Source organism: Lepidothrix coronata, unplaced genomic scaffold, assembly GCF_001604755.1.
Source record: "Lepidothrix coronata isolate B3197 unplaced genomic scaffold, Lepidothrix_coronata-1.0 Scaffold124, whole genome shotgun sequence".
Classification (NCBI taxonomy): Eukaryota; Metazoa; Chordata; class Aves; order Passeriformes; family Pipridae; genus Lepidothrix; species Lepidothrix coronata.
Window position 1 is genome coordinate 800,995 of NW_016690304.1, and position 12,080 is coordinate 813,074.

Genomic DNA, 12,080 nt, shown 5'->3' on the forward strand with positions numbered 1-12,080 from the left:
GCCAGGGCCTCCCCACCCTCACAGGGAGGGATTCCTTCCCAATATCCCATCTAACCCTGCCCTCTGTCAGTGGGACGCCATTCCCCTTTGTCCTGTCACCCCAAGCCCTTGTAAATAGTCTCTCTCCATTTTTACTATAGGCTCCCTCTAGGTAGTGGAATAAAACAGCATTGTTGGAGGCTGGAATTAACTCTATCACAGAGCCCAGAACTGGGAAAATTACATTTAGGTCGGTTTGTTTATAACTACAGTAACGTTTACCAACTCCAAACTCACTGGATAAACTATGGCATTTTTGTAGTGTGGGGAGGAAGAGCTGAATCCAACACACCTGCATCCCATCCCAGTGCTTTAACCAGAGGCAACCTATCCCTTTGTCCTTGGTGGGCAGGATGTATGTAACCACTGAGCAGGTGGCTGCACACTAAGAAAGGGGGAAGGAAGAAGCTCAGTTGTTTGGCCAGGGAACTTTATCAGAAATAGGCCTCTTAATCCCTATTATTTCCCACAGCCTTTGGAGTCGAGTCAGGAATCCCAGCAATGAATAGGTGCACAGTTATCTGCAAGCTTTCACATCCTGACAGCTCTGGGCATTTCTCACTTTTGTTTCACATCAGGACCTTCTGCCAGGAACTGTTGGGAGAGAGAAGAAGAAGAAGAAAATAAATTATTAAAAAACCCCCATAGGTTGGTTGTGGAGAGAGAGAGAGAGAGAGAGAGAGCATGCAAGGATGGTGGCCAGAGGGTGTGGAGAACTGGATGTAACTTGGCTTTAATACCTCATACATACACTGCTCTGTTACACATAAAGCTAAAATGTGTGAAACAGGCTGTGCTGAACCAGTACAGCCAGGAATACACAAGCCAGGAATAGAAGGACTGAAATAATGAATGAAGGAGGATTCACAGTCCCTGCAGGCAATGTGATCATCTATGATATCAATGATATCAATGTGTGATTCCAATGTCTTAGGGGGGAGTTAGTCACTTTGTGTTGTTGATTGCCATAGAATCACAGAACATAGAATCACAGAACACAGAATGTCCTGATTGGAAGGGACCCACAGGGACCAGCCAGTCCAACTCCTGGCCCTGCACGGAACACCCCAACAATCCCACCCTGTCTTGAGAGCGTTGTCCAAACCCTCCTGGAGCTCTGGCAGCCTTGGTGCTGTGCCCACTGCCCTGGGGAGCCTGGTCAGTGCCAACCACCCTCTGGGGGAAGAACCTTTTCCTCATATCCAACCTAAACCTCTCCTGAGGTTCATGCCATTCTCTTGGGTCCTAGAGAAAATCACATCTTCCCAGCTCAAAATATCACTCATTCCACATGGGCTACAGATATAAACAGGTTGAGGAGGAAAACTAACAAAAAATGCATGTTATAGACAGATATATATACCATGGTGCAAAATATTTGTATCTCCTGCACCCTACTACTTAATCTTTCTCTCCTCCTCTGTAAAGCTTCATTACTACCAAATAACTAGAGCAGGCTCACAGGTTTTTTTGGTTTATCTTAAGTCTTCCAGCACAGGGGTTTTGTTTTCCACAATTTTTGATCTTCCTACCGTAATTTGGGCTGGTGGAAAACAAAAATAAAAGTGCAACTCAACCTCTGGGTTCTCAGCATGGGGGACCACCCGGGTCAGTACACTCAGTGGCACTGTCAGGTGTTCCTTCCCTGCCAGAATAACAATTAAATGCGCAAAATCAATTAAATGAGAAAAATAAATAAGGAGAATATTTGAGGGAGAATCCGGAGAAAACAGTCAGGGAATAAGGTTAGCTTATTATTTCCAGTAAATACACAACATATTACTGCAAACTCTCCCACCCTCTTGCATTAAGACTTTGTTGTTATTCTTGTGTATTTGTTTAATGCTGGGCTTTAAGCTTCAGATGTAATGAGCATCTCCCACACAAACTGAATCCAAGAGCTTCTCTGGACACTCAGCCCATCTGAACACCAGGACATACACAGCTACAGATCTATTAATATTTTATCCTGATATGTATTTTTAATCAAAAGATCTTAAAGTCCAGTAAAATCTCCAGTTTATATATTCCAGTCTTTAGATGCTTTCGTTAATAAATAGTTTATAGGATACAGATAGATCTTACACAAAAATGTCAAGATTGCAATGATTTACATGGATTTCTAGGATGATAACGATACACAAAAATAAATCTGTGTCTTAAAACTCAGCACCAAAACACAATTCACCATTTTAGAAAGACAGCTACAAGTGGATAAGTTTCCATAAACACAGTTACATTTTAATAATTTTTTTCAATTACACCATTGCAGTGTTCCCCGTTGTGGTGGTTTGAGCCACCACAAAAATCCAAAATCCAATTTCCAGGCTTCCCCCACCCCTTCTCACAATTTATCTCAACACCGAAGAGAAACTTTCAGGCAAGAGGCTTCTATAGGGGAAGAGGGGAAGTATATATACATTAATTACTATACAAATAAATACTGTACAAGCTAAAAGCTACTATATATATAATATTACACACTTCTATTAGTCCCTTTAAGCTTTTTCCCTTAATTCAGTCCAGGAAAAGCTCTTCAGGCTGATAGGTAACCAGTCTTTCTCTCGTGGGAGTGTTCAGAGAAAAGGGTTCACTCCCCCCACCAACCTCCAGCTGTTTACTGAAGTCCTTTCTTCCTCAGGAAGTGCAAGAAGATAGCTCTGAGTCCTTTCTCCTTGGTTCTGTGCCATCTGTGCTCTGTTATTCTCTCTCTCATACCTCGGTTCCGTGCTGCTGTAGTTTAGTTCGGCTTATCACATGTACATGTCCTGGAATCTTCATTCCTCCTCTGAGTTTTCGACCGTCTTCCATTTTAGATCACTGCAAGGACATCCTCCGGGCCTCTCTCTGGTCCATCTCCAATTTTGCTTCAGGTTATCTCCCTGGCACGGAGCTGCATTCTGCCCATCCACTTTGGCTCTGCTCCAATGCCGAGCCTCCCCTCCACTTTACAGCGAGAGGGGAAGGAGAAGCCCCTCCGCAGTCTGGCTGCAAAGAGGGGGGAGAAGACGGTCTGGCTTCACTCTCCCTCTTACCTTCAGGTGTTGTGAATCCCTTCCTTCACAAACACACACTCACTCCAGTGCTGCCTCCAACCCTGGCTTAGACAGAGCTGTGGGCTGCAGGGGCCCCCTTCCCTCCCGGAGGGGAAAGAAAGGGGCCCTGCCACCCCTGGGGCCTTTCTCACACCCACACAGCAGCAGGCACAACAGCAGCAGACAGACAGACCGATTGCCAACAACTTCCACCAGTTGTATGTATACGATTTTTCACAGGAGCGAACAAAACGAGCGGTGATTGTCCATCCAGGGGAAACTGCCCTTCCACTCAATCACCTCTAGGCCCCCCGGCTCCCAGGGGGGGCAGTCTCAAACCATGACACCCGTATATGAAATCCAGACTGAAAAGAAGAAGAAAAATGAAAAAGAAACCAAAACATTAGACATATCTGTGACGTGCAGATACTTTTAGAGCACTAATTCTCAGGGTATCACCAGACAGAAGCCTGGATTTTGAGACCAACAGTGAAAACACAGTTAACTCTTCCTAATATATCTCAGTATTAGTCACCTGTTAATTCAGACTAAGTACTTGATAAGTCATGACTCCAGCCTCTGGGACAATTACATCAAACAAATAAAAGAGAATTCCATATGACTGCTTTATTAATCTTAAGAGGGAAAAAAAAAAGGTAAGAAAGAGCTACTCTGTGTAGGGATAAATCAATTAAAATTCTTGTATGGATTCCAAAGTGAAAAATTAAATGCTGATGAGAGAATCATTAATAAAAATTAAGAAAGATTTTTGGGTTTGTGTTTTTGTTTCGATTTTTTTTTTTTCAAGTATGGGGAAGGTTTCCATTGGTTTGTTTGTTTGTTTGGGGTTTTTTTTGTTACTAGTTGTATCTAAATAGGCTAAGGAGATCAATTTTTAAGGTATTATCCCGTGCTATACTGGGATTCAAACTGCAAATTCCCCGACTTGGTAATTTTCTTTGTGTGACTATGAAACATTTAACAACAAACATTTACAGCAGATTAAAGTGGTTGGAAATTACTCCGGGAGAAAAAAAAAAATTACATTCTCTAAAGGTAATTTTTAGATGTTTTCAAACCATTCCTCTCTTAGGCCACCAAATAAACTATTTAAACTCACTGAAAATTAACTGAAAATTCTGGAACCTTGTGGTTAAGAGCTTGGGAAAATGAAAATATATGATCTGAGTGAAGAAAAAAATGTCTTCCTGGTCTTTTATAATAGGTGAGTCTCAGCAAAGCTTTCGAAAGCTCTGCTCCCTGTTTGATTTAGAGTTGAACATTTGGCCTTTTTCACTGAAGGCAAAGGCTTTCCTGCACTACACTTGAAAATATGTATATTTTGAAATCACCAAAGATAGATATTTAACACTGACTTACTATATTCAAACTATCTGAATTGTTTCAATGAATAATATTCACAGCCAAAGTTAAACTGGCCATTAGCAGTTTGTGCAGAGTATAGCACCTCTTTCCATTCTGCATATCAAATTCCACTTCATTTATGGAAGTTAATAATTAATTAAGTTAAATAAAAAAAATTTATAGAACCATGTGAACTTGGCATCTGAAGTGTTCTGCAACTTGATGGGGGTTTTTATCATAGAATCATTAAGGATGGAACAGATCTCCAAGATCATCAAATCCAACCTTTGACTGAGCACCACCCTGCCCACTAAACCACAAGTGTCCCATTTACTCATTTTCTGAACATTTCCATGGATGGTGATTCCACCACTGCCCTCGGCAGCCCATTGCAATGTTTAACAACTTTTTCAGTGAAGAAATTTGGCCTAATATCAAACCTGAACCACCCCTGGTGCAACTTGAGACCATTGAGAATATTGGGTAGTGCATTGTAACATATAACTTTTACTTAACAGCCATGTATTACATACCAGGATGAAAGAAGGCATAACCAACCTCAAAACTCTACCAGGTTGTATTTCTTGGGGCTGATAAGAGCAGCTGTGCAGCAGCCCTGCAGTCAGTGTTCCCAGACTGATCCAACCTGAGCCCAGAGTAATCAATTCCAAATTAAGTGATATGTCAAAGCACCCAAGTGAAAACAGATACTGTGGGGCTGGACCACAACAGAGCCACTAATTTGACCACAGGGCTGGAGCCCCTCTTCTCTGGAGCCAGGCTGGGAGAGCTGAGAGCCCCTTCCAGCCTAAAGGGGTTCCAGGAGAGCTGGAAAGGGACTTTGGACAAGGGATGGATGGGACAGGACAAGGGGAATGGCTTCCCACTGCCAGAGGGCAGGGTTAGATGGGATATTGGGAAGAAATTGTTCCCTGTGAGGGTGGGGAGGCCCTGGCCCAGGTTGCCCAGAGAAGCTGTGGCTGCTCCTGGATCCCTGGAAGTGTCCAAGGTCAGGTTGGATGGGGCTTGGAGCAACCTGGGCTAGTGGGAGGTGTCCCTGCCCATGGCAGGGGGTGGAATAGGATGAGTTCTAAAGTCCCTTCCAACCCGAACCATTTTGTAATTCTGTGATTTCCGCTAACACTCTACTGCTGTGCTACCCATCCCTTTCCTGGGTGCACCACGGTGGGAAAGACCCTCGAGTATTATTATCTACCATGGTAGTATTGAAGAAAAAAAGCAAATGTATTGTTGTTATTAAAAGAAAAGTTTTTCTTCCCTCAGTGTTGTTTTCTCATGGGACAAATGCTGCCTGTAATCCTGAGTCTGCACAGCACGTTTTCTTTAAAGGAATAGACTAAGTTAATACCTATTTTACATAAGAAGTGCATTTGTATGGCATATGAAAGACAAATATTTGAGTTTGTACTCTGACTCCTTCAGTATTTCACATCCCAGGGATGTGCCCTACCAAGTGGGCCAGGGGTTAATTCTCTCTTACTTGGATTCTTCATTCTTGGAAACTGTTTCAAAGGTTGAGGGGTTTTAAATTTTTTTTCCATAAAGAAAAAGAAATACTTGAAAATCTGAATAACATTGACTAAAAAGTGAAGACAGCTCATGAGGCTTAATTAGTTGACCCCAGAAAACTGAAACTATTTTCCTAAGACCCAGATTTTAAGGCACAAATCTGACCATTGGCAGGCATTGCTCTGCAGGCACTCACTGCTTCAGCTCAAAGGGAGGCAGGCCCTGGTTTGCTACCTGTAGATTTCCAGTGTCTTCATCTCGGCACATTTTCTTGTCTGGCTTTACTGCCTCATCTCCCTGGAAAGCACAGAGGTGAAAACAAACAGCCAGGCAGGACCACAGGGAATGCAGATTGGCTAAAACCAGAAACTCCCACAGACTGGCCGGAGAATTCTGTCTCTACCTTTAGTTCCTGCCCTCTCAGGTCTTACCTTCACAGGAGGACAACAAAACACCTCCTGCAGCCTAGGAATTACATCTGGATTGAAAAAATAAATCACAGATTCAACAGTAGTATGAGCCTTATAATATTAAAAAATTTGTTCTTTAGCCCCTGATAACACCTTCCTGTTCCTATATACACTAATTAGAGAGACAACTCATCACCTCTTCCCCTGTTAACAGTTTCTTTCTATTGCCAGAGTTAGCTACTTCTGTCTTATCAAACTTCTCTCAGTCAGCATTTGGCTTGAAGTTTGCCCCTGTTTTATCTAATGAGGACACAGCACAACCCAAACCTCATCTGCTTTTTCCAGATATAATATATCATGTGGTCTAATAAAAGATACTTGGTATATCTTCCTATGAATTTTGCATCTTTCAGACCTCTGGGCAAACACAATTCCAAGCTCACTTACTGCAGTATCCTTCTCTTTCAGTACCAAATAGAATTTATTCAGTCTCTTCAGAGGTTTACTGGATGAAAAGTCCACAAAGTTCACAGGAAAATGGTCATATTTAGTACCCAGGCTGTATTTTCTAGGTTTACGTGGCTTGTTGAGCCATATCTCAATGTTTAGGTAACAGCCACCACAGCAAAGACATGCTGAAAAGCTGCTCTAATATATGTGACTTATAATTACCTGATTTGATGCACTTTTTATACATCCTTTCTGAATACAGGTGTTTTTCTAAGGCTGTTTGCAAAATCCAGAAAGTATAAAGTAAGGTTTATTCCATGCAGGAACCCTGTGGTCTGGGAAGAATTTCCTCTCTCAAAGACTGGTGTCTTATTTTCACACAGGATTTCTTTTTGCTGAGTATGTGGTGCAGTGACTGCCTTTTATGCAAAAATCTGTGATAAGAAGATCTAAACCCAGTCCTGCTAAGAATGAGGAACTGGCAAATATGGTGAGTAAAGGTGTTGCTTCAAAGTTAGGAGTAGGCTTTTTGAGATGGCTCTTGCTTTGGGATCCCCTTCTTGTCCACTACCTCCTTATTCTGTAACATCTTACATAGCAACAAATACCTAAAAGTAGGTACTGAAGCACTACTAAACGTACTACTGAAGACTCCCAAAGAGTGCAAAGTTGACAATTGTCTGGCCAATCATTCTCCAAGACCTTGGGAAGTGTTCTTCTTCGATAACTAACAGCAGGAAGTCCAAAACCCAAAAGAATTTTAACAAAGGTTAAACTCCTTGACCTGAGGATAAAGCTGTTGGAAAGCGAGAAGCAGCCAGACAGGAGATACAGCACTACTTGGAGACATTCCACTCTGCCAACAGTGCCATATTTTTACCTGCCTGTCACTAAAAAAACATGTTTTTATGTTACATTTGTAATTAAATTGGTATTTACACACAAGGAGAAAAAGCAGCCTAAGAGAGTGTCATAGCTGTGCATCCTTTGAAGAAATTTTGCAGACAAGAAAATATTAAAAAGATATTCTGTCTAAAGGTAGAAGATAAACAAAAGGTGTTATAGTCTGAAAATGAAGCCAAAACACTTCAGCAGTCAGCAATAAATAACCAAAAAAGAAAGGAGGAAGGGGAAAAAAAAAAAGAACAAAACAAGCCTCCAAAAGAGGTACTTGGTATAACAGTTTGTATGTTCAAAACATACAAATGTACGCAGGAAAGACCAGATGCTTTTAGTGTCATAACATGACTAGAACACTGTCTGTGGAGTTCTCCAAAGAATACCTGTAATCTACACACATTTTCCCAAATAAATTCTGTTATTTAAGATTCACTTCTATTACATGACATGGGTGTAAGACATTGAAACATGAATGCAGTCAAAGACCATTTTAGTACACTTCACGGCAGCTCAGGCTGTAATGGAAAGCCAGGGTTATGCATCTAATTTTCAGTTGTGCTGGATACATGATTGCCTCCTTGAGTGGCAATCACAAATTATTATCAAAGGGCAACATAAATGGCATTCAGATTTCAACGGCTGAGCTCATTATGACATTTAGAGCACTTACCGCTTATTGTGAGTTTTGCTGATTGCTGCTAATCCACAGATGACAAATATTGCAGAGCACCTCAGACAACCAGAGCCATTTTCTCCAATTCTTTATCTCAGCTGACTTCTTGTTTTGTAGGTAATTTGACTGTAGTCAGCAGCCTACAGGGAAAAGACAGGAGAAAACCGGTAGTCAGCTTGAGTTAGGTGTGACATCAACTGTCCAACCACACACAGAACTGTGGTCAGTTTACATGAAAGGAGAAGCTGAAATGTTGCAGACTTCCTGAGGGACTGAAAGCCCAAATTGTCCCATTTTGTCACAACTTGAATTCGGTAAGCCATTTCAAACCTTCTCACCGCAAGAAAAGTATCAAGGAGAATTTAACTGAGGTGTGTTTCTGTAGGAACAGAAATAGGAGAGGGAAGAGCTGGAGGTAAGGCCTTGGCAGAGGGGTTGGGACTACGTGACCTTTAAGGTCCTTCCAACCCAAACCATTATAAGATTCTATGAGTCCATTTCAGAGTAGCAACTAAATCTTCCAAATATCAGCTTGAAAAGGTAGAACTATGAAGATACTATTTTTTTCAGACCAAAACCAAACCTGTTAATATCTTTCCATTTAGAGATTAAAAAAGTGCCTGTACAGATGAGTTAGTTGGGTGTGGGCTGACATTGTGGAAATCAAATCCCTCCCTGCTGATTAAACATCAAGAAAAGTGAAATGCTGATAAGGGCATTCACCAATTACAAAATCAACCAAGTAGTGTCTGAGGACTGGATATGTTCCACAGGACTTCTTTTATTTAAGTCTCTGGCGATGCTGCTTTGTAAGCAGTGCTCTGTGTGTGCCTGAGAAAGGGGTGAACATCTTGCTTGAGGCAAGTCTTGCTCCATCAGACACACATTTGGAGCTGCTGTGAGTAGGAGGAGCTCCCAGGTATGCAAAAATCAGACACCACTGGCACTCTAGAACTTCTGGTGACAGTGTCATGAACTACTTCATGTATCATTTGCCAGAATTTGTTCTGTAACAGGCAAAATATCTGTAAAATATCCATTTCACTTCCCTGACCTGTTAGCAGCTTTTCCTAGCAGGTTAATCAATGGTGAGGGTGCTCTCAATTGTGCATTGTTTGCATGTGTCCTGCTCTCCCCGGCTTTAATTTGCTTTCCCTGCACTGCCTGGGAGAAAACACTTCTCAGTGTTAGGTAACACTTCTCAGGGATAAAGCTTCTCAGGTAATAAAAATTACTATGTTTAATACTTCAATGCAAGTGATCAGGAGCTTTACAAACAGAAAGGTACTTAAAATCATGTTAACACACAGTAATATAGGAATCAAACACGTGAAAGAGAGTAGGTTTAAATTGGGTACTGGGGAGAAATTCTTCCCTGTGAGGGTGCTGAGGCACCAGGTTGCCCAGAGAAGCTGTGGCTGCCCCAGCCCTGGAAGTGTCCAAGGCCAGGATGGACAGGGCTTGGAGTAACCTGGGTTGGTGGGGGGTGCCCCTGCCCATGGCAGGGGGTTGGAACTGTATGGTCTTCAAGGTCCCTTCCAAGCCAGAATATTCTGTGACTCTATGAAATTATACCTTTGCCTTTAATCTACTATTTCTTTTTTCTTCCTTAGTTGTATTTCTCAGCTTACTTTCTTACCTTACTTTGTATTTCATGCAGCAGTTGGACTAAACCAACCTAAAGAACTCATCAACCCATACTTAACTCTAAAAGAGGAACCTCCAGACATCTCTCACACAGAGTTTTAGAGAGCTTTAAGGATTATTTCAAAACGTCCACAGAGGAGCTATTACAGTATTTATCTATACTATATGTATCAAAAATCTTCCCTGTTTAAAAGTCACAAGACAGAAGTGGTTTACTTCTTTCTGCTCCTTTCTGTATCACTTCACTAAATGTACACTAGCAATGAAACAATGTCCTTATCTTCAGTGACATTTTTAACCATCTAGTGTCAAAACAGTTTGCAAAGCAGGTGCCAGCCCTTACCTGCATTTCACAGATATGTAACATGAACCAAGGAGAGGCTGAGGCCAGAGCTGCCCCAGCCCAGGGGGCTTCCCTGCTGTGGCTGTGTTTGAGTCCTCATCATGCCAGAAGTAACCAAAACCTGCCAACCAGAATTCAAGTTTAGATCATGCACCAAAATTATTTCACTTTCTTAGTAGATTTTTCCCTAGGTTAGCGGCTCAAGGGATGTATTAATGTTGCCTAAGAAAAGCAAACAAATAATATTTGTGTGAAGTCAAATATCTTGGACTGAAGATAAAGACAATTATAGACACTTGAAAAATGTTGTGAGTGTTGAATTTTCTTACAAACATCACAATCTACTAAGCTGTGACCCAAAGAAAACTTCAGCAGTGAACTACCCTGGCTGCTTTGCACTACCCTTTCCCTCTTCTGATATCTCTTTGCATTTGTGTGCCAGAGGAAACAGAGTGGTCTGTGTTTCAAGTTCTTCCTGAAGGTATTGGTAGTCACAGAGGAAACCTGTTCAAAATCTTCTCCTGCCACATTGCTCCTCTATCACACGATGCAATGATTTACATTAATAACAGCAGAGTGCAGAGAAGACCTGCTGAGCCTTTAATAAACTTCCTTTTTCCAATCACTTAAAACGTTCTTTAAAGTTGCAACTGAAGTAATACAAAGCCTGCATAACAGTACACTTGACATTTATGATCTTGGCAATAAATTTGATTTCCATTTTTACAATGTCTGCTTTTGATTAATTGTAAAAAGTTTACTACATATACTTCTAGAGAAACAGTGGAATGGTTAATAAACTATATTCTTCCTGATAATACTAAATTATAATGCAGCCTTGAACCACATACATTAAATGCAAAATGCTACAAAAAGCCAAATGCTCACAAGTTCAACTTACATTACTGTTGCCATTAGGGAATAATTGTGAGGCAGCCTCAATTTCTTCTAGCCTTGGCATGTATTAATGTTGTGCACAATTCTGTACAGGTTTGAAGTTAAAACTTCAAACGTTCAAATGTAAGCAACATTTGTCATGCATCTTAAAAACCCTTATTTTTCATAGTACAGCATGATTAAGTTCGAATAGCAAGAGATTGTAATCTAGACTTGAAAAAAAATCTAGACTTAAAAAAAAAAACCAACCCTCTATTATTATTTTTCATCATGACATAAGTGAAACCCAAGGAATGTAATTATGCCAGAATTCTGCCACAGAAAAGACCCGGCAGTGAACTGTGTGGGGTGCAATTTTATCACTTTAGGAAACTGTCTCACCTGGTACTCATGGGTCCTTTTCTGGGAGGGTGCCAAAGCTGAAGGATAATGGAAATATAATGAACAGCTGCAAATTAAATTATGCTGTTGTAATGTGGCATTATTTGGCATAAATGATTTCATTGCAATTAAGAAAACAGATCCATAGCCCATAGCAGGTGGTTGTCGATGTAGCACTAGGTAAGTTGGCCTGCTGACAGAAAAGACAGCAAGAGAAAAGATCCTGCATACAGAAGCAGGTCTGCTCTCCAGTGCAATAAACAAAAAGCTGCATTATTAAAGGATCAACTGATATTAGAAAGAATCAAAATAGCCACTGTATAAACATTTCTGAAGTGTTTGTCTGACTCGGTGCAGAGGCCAAAACCAGACCTGTGTAGTGTTCAAATCTCATTAGCACCTCACCAAAT

The 12,080-nt window shown here is 41.1% G+C and overlaps 1 long non-coding RNA gene across 1 annotated transcript; it reads right to left on the reverse strand.

Annotated features, from left to right (window-relative positions):
- Positions 1-1,717: 1,717 nt before the first annotated feature.
- Positions 1,718-10,504, reverse strand: LOC108502732. Its single transcript, XR_001876578.1, has 4 exons — positions 10,393-10,504; positions 8,400-8,542; positions 6,204-6,266; positions 1,718-3,439 (listed from the first exon to the last, which is right to left on the reverse strand). It is a non-coding gene; the product is annotated as an uncharacterized LOC108502732 (long non-coding RNA).
- Between the last annotated feature and the right edge of the window lie 1,576 nt (positions 10,505-12,080).